We start from the raw sequence: 13,752 nt of genomic DNA, 5'->3' as shown, positions 1-13,752 counted from the left end.
TATATTATATTATCAGTTAAGACACTTGGTGGGTGAAAAACAAACACAAACTGGCTAGTGATAGAAACATTTTTGCTGGCTTATTCAAATACCAAGAAAGGTTCGATGCAGAGGAAGGTTTAATTCAAGTGAAGTCACAAGAACCCAGCTCCCTCCATCTTTGGACAAAGCTCTCCCCCACACTGATTTTACACCCAGGTGCTACGTGATAGCAAACTGGCTGGGAGGAACTCGAAGTATGTGCTTCAAAATTTAAGCCTGGTGGCAGAAGGCTGGCAATCTTTTCTTTCAACAACCTTAACAAAAGAGTCCTTGTAAACTATTTTCTCTGGTTGGGTCATTGCCCAACCCTCAACATTCCCCCCCCCAGCTTTATTGAGATATAATTGATACATAACATTGTATAAGTTTAAGGTGTACAATGTGATGATCTGATACATGTATATAATTGTGAAATTATTACCACAATGAGGTCAGTTACCATATTTAACACCTCACATACTTACCATTTGTGTGTGTGTGTGTGTGTGTGTGTGTGTAGTGAGAACATTTAAGATCTACTCTTTTAACACCCTTCAGGTATGTCATACAGTATTGTTAACTACAGTCACGCGTAACCTGAGCCAGGCCTAAATCATACCTCCACTTTGAGTGCTGCAGTTAGAATCAACTATAACACAAGAACACAGACCAAAAGTGGAGAAAATGGGCATATTTGTTCTGAACACTTATAAACCATATTCAGGGACAGATTCCCTGCTATCATCAGTGGCCCTGATAAGTGTAGGAATACTGTAATAAATGTATCTCTTTAGTACATCTATACTTTGTTAAGTTTTCCCAGTATCACTTGCAGAACTCTTGTATCCTACAAATTTTCCCAACCTAAGGTTTTCCCTCTGGGTTCTAGATCTTCATGAGCAATATCATTCAACTAACACATTTACAACACTGTCGCTAAAATAAACTTTTATATATGGAAGATGTTCAGCCACATAAAAACATTTAAGGTAGGTTGTATTCACATGATTCAGGTAAAAAAGATGACTCTCGGAGCTGATAAATTACTAGATGTAATGCCACTGTTTGTACATCCTGAAGCCTAGACTAGAACATTGTTCATCTTAACTCAAACCCTGTGTTCTTTCCACTAGCTTTCTGCCTTATCCAATCCATATCCATGTAAGCTTTCATTCTCCCATTTAGAGCAGACACTGGGCCAACTTTTTGCTAATTACCAAGTCTGTCATAGATCAATTAACATAATTATTCATGCCCCCACCATATGTCTACCACAATATTTAATCACTCCTCTATTATTGAATATAAGATAATGTCCCATTTTTTGGTTCCTACAAATAACATAGCCATGAAGGTCTTTGTACATAAATCTTTGCTCGCATCACCTTAGGAAAAATTACTTGAGAGAGAATTGCTAGTTTAAAGAGTATGAACATTTTAAAGGTTTTTGAAACATAATGCCAAATTGCTTTTCAGGAAGGTTGTACCCATTTATGTTCCTGCCAGAAGCGAATGAACACAGCAGTTTTAATTTGCTTTGGGGTGGGGTTGGGACTGGGAATTAATAGTATCACATTTTTACAGCACTTGAGGGGAATTTTACTCCCTCACCTCTGTGTTACTCTCATGACTACATGGTTTTATGGTAAGGGAAGTATCAAATCAGGCACTTCTAACTCAAAACAACAGAGAACTTTTCTGGGTCCCTTATAGATTGGCTAAAAGAGAGAGTAGAATAAAGGGCAGGATCAGAGTAGATACAGGGGTGAACCGAAAAATGGGATTGTTATTTAACTGAATGCTATTATAAGCTTCTTTCTTATTTTGCCCACAAGCTATCCTTTTCATGGAACAAAATGAACATGAGAAATATCATCAAAGTAGATTTTGCATTTGCTGAGACTGGGCCTGGGCCTATAATGTCCACTGCTCCTGAGTTGGCTTTCTGTATCAGTACAGGAAGTGTAGAACATTAAAGAAAACAGCCTCAGCTAAAACCATTCCCCCAGCTCTGGGAGTACTGTGCATACCATCTGAGATGCCTTAATTTAGTGTAAAAAGCTGAGTTTCTAGAATTCCCTACATATTTATTTTAATACACCTAAGATGACCCTCACAATAAACTCATGTTTCTGAAAGTGTTGTCTCTGGATCACCAGAGTTTTCATCAACTAGGGTGATTAGTTGCAAATTCCTGGACACTACTGGGAACTTACTGAAACAGAATCTCTGGGGATGCAACTCAAGAATCTGAATTTTTAATAAGTGGTGCTTCTCAGACTTCAAGGTACATACATCTCACTTAGATATCTTGTTAAATGTAGATTATGACTCAGTTTTTCTGAGGAGGGGGCCAAAGATTCAGCATTTCTAATAGGCTTCTAGATGGGGCTAATGATTCTGTGCCATGAATCACACAAATCACAGGAATTTGAAAGCCATAGATTCAATCCACAACCTACTTTCAATTCCAATCACTTTATAAGATAAGTCAATTAGGAGGAATTGAGTTAAAAACAGGTGATACTGTAAGTTAAACTTGAGTAGACATGCCACCTGTAAGATACCAATAAAACATGTAACTCTGGTTATGAAGGATTCATATACACTAGGGAAGAAGAAAAGTATTAAGACATTTTGGCCAGTTTTATAATCTAGATCAGGAACTGAAATCCATAAAATTAGCTTGAGGTCGTTTTTATACCAATTCTTCATCTTCCACATCTAACGTTATGACTTATCTTAGTCTTACTTACTCTATAATTTTGTTCTTGATGTGAAGATTTTGCCATTGATGATTTTTTTTTCTTTCACTATAATTCAATTTTTAAAAATTGGCTGAGAGAAATAAGATCTTTGATGGATTTTGTGAAGGATATGTTATCCATCCATTCCTCTAGTGAGAATGTCCTAAATGTATTCTAAGGAATTCTTGGATGCTCTGAATAAAATGGGTTTTTAAACAGACACATGTAGGAAATCTGTGTATATATACTCCATAGCTTCTCCAGAAGATCTAAGCACTGAAGGGGAGCAGAATATAATCACCCCAAACTATGCCTCTTTGGCATAAAAATTATTTTAGGATGATTTTTTTTAAGAAACAGCTGACATAGGAAAAGATCTAAAAACTGAGAAGGTACCCTTTTGTAAGAGACATTTACATGCATAGGGAAATGTACAATCTCCATCTGCTAGGGTGTCTCTTCTCTGTAGCAGGAAGAGAAAAACGACTCTAAATTTCTAAAACTCTTATCCTTGGAGAAGGCAATGACTTAAATCTGCATAACATCCTTGCCTTTATTTACTGTGCTTTTCCTATTAACCTCTCATAACTGACTCCTCACCTCCAATATCTTCTTTTTTCTTTAGTTGAAGATGTTATTTAAGGAGGCAGCTTAGAACATTTTGGGGAGTTATTCGGTTTTCCTAAGCATCTCCCATATATAGGTGGTATACATGTTATTAAAATTCTGTTTGTTTTTCTCCTATTAATCTTTTTTTTTTTAATTACAGGTGCATCTCAGCCAAGAACCTAGAAGGGTAGAGGCAAAATTATTTTATCTCTCCAACAGCATGTTAATACATTAAAGGCACTGAGATATTAGCAACCAGCAAAATAAAGAAATTATTTCTAGATACTGTAAATATTATTCCAGGCATTTAAAAAAATTACTTTGGTGTAAAATCAAATCATCCAAAATCTGGGTACTTGTTCTTAATCATATTAGGTACTAGCTAACAGGTATTGAAACTTGACAATTAACCAGGCCATACTCTAAGTACTTTATTGTGTTATTTCATTTGCTTTCCTCAGTAAGACTAAAAGATACAGTTCCTTTTCTCATTTTATGGGTAAAAAATGGGATTTTAAAAATCTTATGCATTAAAAAATGCATTTGTGAAATCAAATGTATTACTGTCATTTATTTTTACTTGCTTGTTCAGTTGGGTGCCATCAGATTATTTTCTGTTGCTATATATATTTTTTAAATAGTCTATGAATGCTAATAGTAAATAATAAATTAACCCATGTCTCTCTACCCAATATAGGGGCCAAGGGAAGGATGTCCCAAATGGGCCACTTTGGTATGAAGATTATTTTGAGTTAAAAATCAATCAAAACTCAGCAGATTCAGGGAAAGCTCTTTACCTGCCCCACTCAATTGTCTTAAAACAATTCAGATAGAGAATGTGCTCCAGGAAGAGAGTTAGTACCATAGATACATTATGAAATAAACTAGGTATAGTAGACAGACAGGGAAGAACCTAGCAAGGTTGATCAAAGACCTCTGTCCCAGTGTTTTCCAGTGGCCCACAAATATTTGCTTACCAAACATTTACTGTTTTTCATGTTCTTGTGAATTGTATTCCGACCCTTTGAGGTCCCAGCCCCCTCCCTCCTCCTCCTTGGTTCACAATGACGTCTATACCCCATTTTGCCTGACTGTCTTCGGAATTTCCATGTCTGTATGTGTTCCCTGTACATATGCTATTAAATCTGATTTTATCCTGTTAGTCTTTCTTATGTCAATTGGATTCTTACACTGATCAGAAGGATCTTGAAGGGGATAGGAGTATTTGCTCCCTGATACCACCTTCCAGGAGGAGGCATTAAACAAAATCAACTCTGACTTCAATATCAGTAAGAATAATGCTTTTCCTGAATAACTATTTTTATTTTGATCTTATGGAAGCTACCTGGCAGGACACTGATTGTGTTCCCATTTTCCATGTTGGCTCTAGAAGAATTAGAGCTAGCAAGTGAATAATACTGCACATGCTGTTCTAAGAATACTGTTGGAATCCCCAGTCTTTGTGCATTGTCAGAACAATGGGGAATAGAGGAAAATGGAATACTGTGGCTTGCATAAAACTGTAGTCACCAAATTATAGCTAAAGAAGTAGAAGCTGCTTGGATTCATAGATTTTAGAATTGTAGTAGTTAAATTTTTTTTGCCTGAATACTTTATTTCATAAAAGAAGAAAATGGATTATTTATTTTATTTTACATAAAGAAAGTACAGCAACATCACAGCAAAATCAAGTCTGTTCAGATATCTTTTCACTAGACATTATTATTTATTTGTCTGCTCTCAGACAATAATGTATAACCCCACAAATATTGCTTATTTATCAAGGAATATGGTATGCTCTAGATTGATAGTAAAACTCAGATATGACAGGGTCTTTGCTCTAAAGAAGTTTATAGTTTATTGGTGGATGTAAATAAATCAACAACAATGTGTAGTAAGAAGCAGGTGAAAAATGGAGTACCTTAATTGTTGTCACCAGAATTCCTTTCAGGTAACTCTGGGTTGTTTTGTTTTGCTATGTTTTGTTTTTGTTTTGTTTCTGTTTTCAGCAAAGTAAGTAAGTAAGCTCCATGAGGTAGAAGATGAGATAAAAACAGCAGAAGAGACATCATTTACTCACCAGCAGAAATAAATATGAATGTGGGAGGTAGGAAAAAAAAGAAGTGAAGAGATGAGAAGAGAAATAGAAACATGACTAGACTTTATTAAATATGGAAAAGTCAGAGATTTTTAAGGAAACTAATTTTGAACAATGACTTGAACTTCTTTCTTTTGCTCAATTATTAATCTCTCTGTAGCAGTTAAGACTCTTGTTTTTTTCAAGATTTTATGTGTTTATTTGAAAGAAGAGTGAGCAGGAGCAGGGTCAGAGGGAGAGGAAGCAGACTCCCTGCTGAGTAAGGAGCCAGAGGCTGGACTGGATCTCAAGGGGTTTGATCCCAGGCTTGATCCCAAGTGTTGCCAAAGGCAAACACTTAACTACCTGAACCACCCAGGCGCCCCAAGTTAAGACTCTTGTATAGACATATGCCCAAGCTAATTTTTGCAAAATAAAAGGAACATATTGGCTTACATAAATGACAAGCCTAGGGAGAGACTTCAAATATCATCTCACATCGGGGCATAAACAATATAACTAACATAATTTTCTTCTTTCTCAGTTGGTGGTGTTCCTTTCTTTTGCCTGTGCTTTTGGTTTTGGTTTTTTGTTTTTTTCCTATTCCGTTGTGGTGACAAAAATGTGCATAGCAGTAGTAGCCTCAGTGTCTCAGATTCAGATCTAATGGGAAAAAAGAACTGATTCCTTATAGTTCCCTCCATGAAAAATGGACATAGATGGTGCCCTTTAAAAATTGAGCCAGACTGGCCACTGCGGAGAAACTGGGACCAAATTCTTGGATTGGGCAAAATGACAATTGTTTTAAGCAATTACTTGAGAAGTAAACGGGGCATTCTGATCCTAAGACTGAAGGGGGTGTGGACTTTCTGAAGCGAGAATCAGTAGTCAATCAAGGTATAATCCAGTGTAGGTTAATTTATTAAAGCCCTCCTTTTTTTCTCTCTTCTTAACTCATGTAATTGTGGCCCCCATTCTTTTTCCTTAAAAATCCTTATGATTACACATTACAAACCAGACACTTTTCGAGTTTCCACCTGAATCTGTGCTCCCCGAATTTCAATTCTTTGATCCAAGATAAGTGCTCACTCGCCTCTCACCATGGCTTTGTATTTTCAGGTTGACACCAGATAAATGTTAGCATTCACTCTGACCATTCATCTCTGAAGTTATCACTCTAACGGGGGGGATTTGAATGCTTTGATTTACCAACGAAATCATGTAAATGAGTGTTTTAGGTTTATTTTTTAAACAAGGCTATTGCTTGAAATTGTATAAAGACTGCAACCTGAGGACTTCTGGCCTGTTTACTACTCAAATATTTGCAGTGGTGATTCAATCACAGTGTTATATTGACCTTTATAGGAGGAAACTTACATAAGGTGGTATTTATATAGAATCTTATTAAAATAGTGGGTTTTTAAAATTTTAGACCAGTTTTAGGTTTACAGTAAAATTGTGGAAACAGTATAGAGAATTCCTATATACCCCAACACCCAGTTTCCTATATCATTAACATATTATATTAGTATGATGCATTTGTGACAATTAATAAAACATCATTATTAACCAAAATCCTCTCTCTAGTTCTTATGTAACATTCTTTTTCTGTCCCAGGATCCCACCCAGAATACATTAAATTAATCACTATGTCTCCTAAGCGTCTTCTTGGCTGTAACACTTTCTCAGACTTCTTGTTTTTAACGACCTTGACAGTTTTGAGTAGTAGTCATTTTATCGGTTTGTTCTTTGTAAAATGTCCCTCAATGGGGATTTGCCTTATGTTTCCCGCATGATTAGACAGGGATTGTATGTTTTTGGCAAGAAGATCCCAAAAATAAACTGTCATTTTCATCATGATGAAATTGCCTGTGCTTTTGTTTTTTGTTTTTTGTTTTTTTCCTATTCTGTTGTGGTGACAACTAGTGTACATACTATCAACATAACTATCAATGTCAATGTTAAATTAACCTGTATTACCAAGGGACTTTCCTACACAGTTTATACTTTGGATTATAATCTACTACTACTTTATTTCGTTGATCAAATTGTTCAGCTTTAGGCTGAACAATTAGGAGTTCTATTATTTGGCTCCTCCATTCCTTTGACATAACCACAGCACTGTGTGTGTGTGTGTGTGTGTGTGTGTGTGTGTGTGTGTTTTAGTACCTACTTACCTTCAGGTAAACGGGAGCAGAACACTTGACCCCATAATATACTACTTTGACATGTGGATTATTTTGAGCTGAAAGCCATCAAGACCCAGCAGACTCAGGAAAAATTTTACCTCTCCTTAACTGCCTAAAATAATTTAGATGGGGGGGCCAACACTAAGAGACACTTATTACCAGACATAACTTTTATCTGTATGACCTATTTGTATGATCTAATTCCTAAACATCTGTTTTCTTTTTTCTTTTTTTCCACCTTCAAAAATTTTTATTTAAAAATTTGGAAGTTTTTTTTAGATCATCCATTCATTTGTTAATTTATCCAACAAACATTTACTGAGAACCTATAGTGTACTTGTTACAGAGAAGTGGAGAAAATGAGGAAAGAGAGAGAAGTAGGGGTATCCATTTTCCTGTGTTCAGTCTTGCTGTCCATGGTGATAGCTTTCCAACTTAACACATTATGGAAACTTTGAAGAGAAATTAAATTTGGCTTTTAATACACTAATCCTTAGAACACATAGTGAAATTTAAGAAAGAAAGAATAAAGCCTGTTTTTCTTATTGTCTTGTAAACTGTCCCCTTCCTTTTTGAAGACTCATGCCCCACCCCATTCCCTAGTTCAAAATGGCATATAAGTCTCAATGACCCAACTTGCCCACAAAACTTAAAAATGAAAATATAATAAATTTAACATTATGTATATTTTACCACAGTAAAACAAACAACAACAACAACAACAACAAAAACCCTAACCATCTCACCTTCCTTCATGATTTCAGAGACTTATAATCATCACTCATCTGTTGTTACTTGCTTAGTAAATAAATTTGTTTCAGCTAGACTTTGGATAGTAACAAAACAAACAAACAAGCAAATAAACTGGCAGAGCCAATAGAGAGTATAGTAAGGGGAAGCATGCACTCTTCCATGTGGAACAACAGGCACATGTGAAATTTTGTTGGATAGAATGGACACCATTGATGGTAGTCTGCCTTGAAGCATCTTGTTACTGAACCTCCCAAACTACTGTGTTCAAGAGGATACTTGGTTGGTGACAATGGATTATTTATGTCAAAAGTGTAGTTGAGCCTATTCTGGCTCATGCCAAGGATATGCAAAAAAATATACCTTGAGACCCCTCCCTAAGTGTGCCTGGCATAGAGCTTGCTTTTGGACTCAGCCTTAGAAGGAAGCAACAACCAGCAGAAATCTTGGTAATGTTTTTTCAACATCCTTTAAGTGAGACATCAATAAAAAAATTTGCTACTCTTTCAATAAAATTTTGAATTATGACTCTTTTCTACTATACAACTATATATGAAAGTTCACATAAATAAATTATTTAGAAGTATGCTTAGTTGGTAAGAATATGCAGAAAATATATTGATAGTTAATAATATCCTAATCCTTCTGTAGTTTAAGAATGTTATTTCTAATTAGCAATTTCCAGACATGATTAGATGGTGAGAACCCATATCACAATGCCAGTTGTAGCTGAATAGTGTTAAATGTGATTTTCAACACGGGTGACCTCAGCTTGAACTTTAATCTTATTTCCTTTGGAGCCATTGGATGGTAAAGTCACCATAATGTGGTTGCATCAAAGAGAAAGATTTAACCACTAACACTACTCAAGGGTCTGCCAACCTTAGCTAACAAGTTAGTGTGTTATTTTTTTCCTCTTCTGTATAGGGTTAGATGGCTTCTGGTTACCCATATTGGGAGAAGTTCCAACCTTCTTCCTGCAAGAGTTTTTACATATTCCTCTCTTTGGATTGCTTCTCTCAGCTCCTAAACTTTGTTCATTTGATTAACTTTTATTTAAAAGAAAAAGGAAATATAATATATTTAAAGAAAGCCTTCCCTATCTCCTTAAATACATTAGCTTTTCTAATTTACAATCTTATAGCATGATGCATTGCTTCCTCTCATCTCTTTCTCACAGTATAAATTTACTTTTGTGTGACTTATTGATAAGTATATGTCACCACAGTAGAAGGTGAATTCAGGGCATGCAGAGAAAAGTGACTGTTTTTTTTTTTTTGTCATTATTGTATCCACATTAAATAACATGGTATCTGATAATAAATATTTGCTGAATGAATGATCTCCTAGATGAATGGTTAAAATGGGACCCTCATGAGTATCAACGTGGAGATTAGAAACACTTACAGATCACGTGGACTGTAACTAGTATGTAGTAGAATCTCCATAAACGTGTGTTGGTTGATAGATTTGACTACCTACCAATATCTTCTCTGATATCCTTTTGACATTTGATTACACTCTTAGTTGGATGGTGTTTTTTTTCTTTATATTGTTTCATGAACATAATAATCACCTTACCAAGAAGTCTGACAAAGACATATGATTCTCTGGTACTCCAAAGTAAGTGCAAATTGAGATTTATTGAATTAAATTAAAAGATAATGTTTGTGGTTTTGTTTCTGTCCATCTCTCTCTCTCTCTCTCTCTCTCTCCTTTTCCCTCTTTCTTTTTAAGCAGAAATGTTTCTGCATTTGACTCTTCTGAGGAAGATGTGGGCTTTATGAAATGTTTAAGATTATTGTCATTATTCTTCAACCCGGCTTTCATTCTCATTTTCTTGATACCCACTATAAAACAGTTAAAGTTCAATTAAAGAAAGTATGTTAAATCTGGATTCTATCTTCTTTTAGAACTCTTCAGATTAAAATAATTGAATAGGTGCAAAAAAGTGTACTTCAAAGTCATGTTTTGATCTAAACTCAACATTTTACTCTTTTACAAGCAGTTTAGTATAAGAACTAGAGTTTTTCTAAACCTGATTCTCTGATGCATAAAAATTTGGGCTTAATATTCATTCATCTTAACACTAAAATATAATCAAATAAGCATCATTCATTTTTACCACAAACTTTAAATAATACAAAGTATATTCATCAGATATTTTCATAGCCATAATGGAAGTGTCTGACAGTTTTGCAAGTAAAACATAATGCTGCATATAAATTATATTACTGCTTATGTTTTATTTGAAATATTCATAATATTCATTTTGTAAATACAATATCCAGTACGAGAAAATGACAATATTGTAATTGAACTTCTATAAAAATCTTGCCTCTGAAAATTTTAGATGAAATCAATCTTGCTTGAATTTTACTGGGGGTTAGAAAGACTAATTTACTCATCTTTTTTCTTATTCCGGGAAGTATATTGTGTAAAAAATTACTGTCACTTCTTGATTTCACTTTAATCAATAACCTGGGTAAAAGTATATAGCACGATTATAAACAAACATTCTTTACCTTTTACAGACCTCATCATGCTATTAGTAAGCTCACACAAATGTATATACTCTAACATTATTAGATCATTATGTAATTGCATCTGAAATAAATGAAGAGTTTATAACAAACATTGTAGGAAATATTGCAACATGTTCCCAAAACTGATATAAGCTTTAATTTTGAAGAACATGTTGTTAATACTTAATACGTTTTCATCATTAATAATACCATAAAATAATTAAAATATAATCATATGGCCACCTTTATGTGAATAATAGAGTGATGTAAATTTGGGATAAGAAATGATCTAGGAGAAATGTGATCAGAATGTGCTAAGTCATTGAGAAAGAACCAAATTAAATAGAATTTTCAGTATTTTCTTCCCTTGACATTAACTACTCTTTTTGGTCCAGAAACACAACTTCCAGGGGATAAATCTGTAAAAATAATCCCAATCTGATTGGCAGATATTAACTTTTCTTGATTCAGCAAGTAGGGCAATACTAGCAATACAATGCTCTTGAATTTGTTTTCAGTTTTTCTAAAGAAAATATCTTGAAAAACACCAAGCAAGGTGGATTTTTAGAAATTAAAGCCAATTTATATTGTTAGATTTCTTAGAAAGTTTTCAAAATTACCAGGATTGAAGATATTCTGGAATTCCATATTTTTTTCTAAAGTGTCACAACCAAAATGTCAAGATGATCAAAGTTGCTCCCTTCCTAAACATTTAAATTATCGTCCCAAAATAAATGGAAATTTTGAGTACACTTATTTAGTTAGGAAGAATATAATATGTAGGACTTGAAATACACACACAGAGAGAATATATATTACCTAGACTTCGGAAAGAGATCATTTCTGATTTCATAATATATGTGAGAAAGATTTATTGCAGCTCCAAACCACAAAGAATCTGAGGCCAGAACTTATGAAATAATAAGACAATCATTTGCAACATGACTTGATATTATCTACACTCTTTGAGATCAATGAGTTATTACCTTCACAGAATGAAGTTTATTACTTGGCCTAATCAACTTATCTTTATACATGAAAATAAAATAGAAGACATTTGGGGTGTGTGATGACAAATAACACCACAGATCTAGATTTCTAAACCACTCTTGTTTATTAACATTTGCAGCTCATGCAGAAAGGATGGGGACTATTCACAAAACAGATCCCGAACATGCCCGTGCTCCAGATACTTAATACAAAGATATAAGGGTTTCTTTTTTATACTTTGTTATAACTCAAGCCCCACTGCAAAAATTTCCTTGTGGCCAATAGTGGAAGAAGTGCCTCACTGCCCTCAGGTAAGGGAGATAAGATTTCATGATACTCAGTGAAAATGGTGGATGATCTTGCCATCATAAAATAACAGATTTGATAAAAGCTATTCAAAAAAGACAGAGAACCTATATTTGAAAGTCTTCTAGCAAAATGTTAATGTTCGCTTCTCGGCCTTTTGGCTAAGATCAAGTGTGGAGAATGTAGATTTTCTTTTTCTGATTACTAACCACATAGAATAGATGTAAGAGTTGATTTCTCCATCATTTATCTTCATTTTTGTTAACAGAGAACTTTAAACAGCCAAAGAATACAATTCTCTAGAGTGCTATTTCTCTGTTATGATCTTCTTAGCATGTAGATGAAACATAAAATTAGCTTACTGAAATTTGTAGTATCATAGATTGGTAGACCAGGCAAGAAACTAGGGCTCATTAATGAAAGCACCCCTTTGTACAGATGAGAAAATACAGTGTCTGTAACTGAAATGAATAATGCTAACAGTGCTTATGAGAATAAATCAGTTTACCTGCAATGATTTTTTTTTTATTTAGCTATCAAATGGAATTAATCACTTTCTAATGTAATTGGGTTTTCAAGATAAAACTAAAAATAGACATGTATCTTTCTATCTCATATTATTAATACATTAAACATTGAATTGAACATTTTTTTCAAAATAAAAACTATTCTGATTGGCAGAAGTTCCTTTCCTTTGCATATATTGTATATTGATAGCTAATCAATGTCCTTGTTTATAATACATTTAAAGTGACACAGCATGTAAATATTAATTCCATATAAACAAATAACACTAAGATACTTGATACTCACCATATTTATAAATCTTATAAGCATAACCAGTGCAGAAAAATATTAGAAATAATCTATTTATTCATTTATAGAACTCTGTTTAAGAGTGTTTTATGAGGGAATAGAATCATTCTGTTATAGAAGGTTGGGAAAACTCTATTTTTGAGCAATAATTAGGAAATGAAAAACCTGGCTATTGCTGGATAGAAGGCTGGCCAGCCTCTAAATTTCATTTTGTGCTAATACAACTAGTCCTTAATAAGCTGTAAAACTTCCTTTCAGCCTTTCAAAATCTATTTGCCAAATGTTCTCTTGAGGATTGGGCCCACCAAAGTAAACAAAAAGGTTAGAAGCGCTGAGCTAAAACAGTCTGCAATATAATAAAGCAGAAAAACACTAATTAATAATTTAATTATAAATGACTATAACCAACTGTGTGTCCACACACACACACACACACACACACACGCACATGTGTATATTTGAGAGTCATGATAAGAAACAATGTCTGCAGCAATGAAACTATATAACTGGTAGAGATCTGGCTTAATTTATGAGAGGTAAGGAGAGTTAAGTTCTGATGAGTTCTATCAGCAAAGAATTGGGAAGGGATACAACTTCTAAACAGAGAATTACAAGTGCAAAGTCCAGAAGTTGGAAGAGAGTTTTGCCCTTTGAAGAATGTATTAATATATAATAGGGAACACTGAACTGTTGGCCATCAAGTTTATATTACACTAATAGGA

The 13,752-nt window shown here is 34.2% G+C and overlaps 1 pseudogene; it reads left to right on the top strand.

Annotated features, from left to right (window-relative positions):
* The first annotated feature begins 12,355 nt into the window (after nucleotides 1–12,355).
* On the top strand, nucleotides 12,356–12,530 carry LOC148164512 (U2 spliceosomal RNA; annotated as a pseudogene).
* The last annotated feature ends 1,222 nt before the right edge of the window (nucleotides 12,531–13,752 follow it).

Source organism: Eumetopias jubatus, unplaced genomic scaffold (genome assembly GCF_037043125.1).
Source record: "Eumetopias jubatus isolate StellerSeaLion01/CBP00866 unplaced genomic scaffold, mEumJub1_p1.0 scaffold_4, whole genome shotgun sequence".
NCBI classification, from domain to species: domain Eukaryota; kingdom Metazoa; phylum Chordata; class Mammalia; order Carnivora; family Otariidae; genus Eumetopias; species Eumetopias jubatus.
The sequence above is the reverse complement of the archived record's forward strand: the minus strand, read 5'-3'. Positions and strand labels throughout refer to the sequence as shown.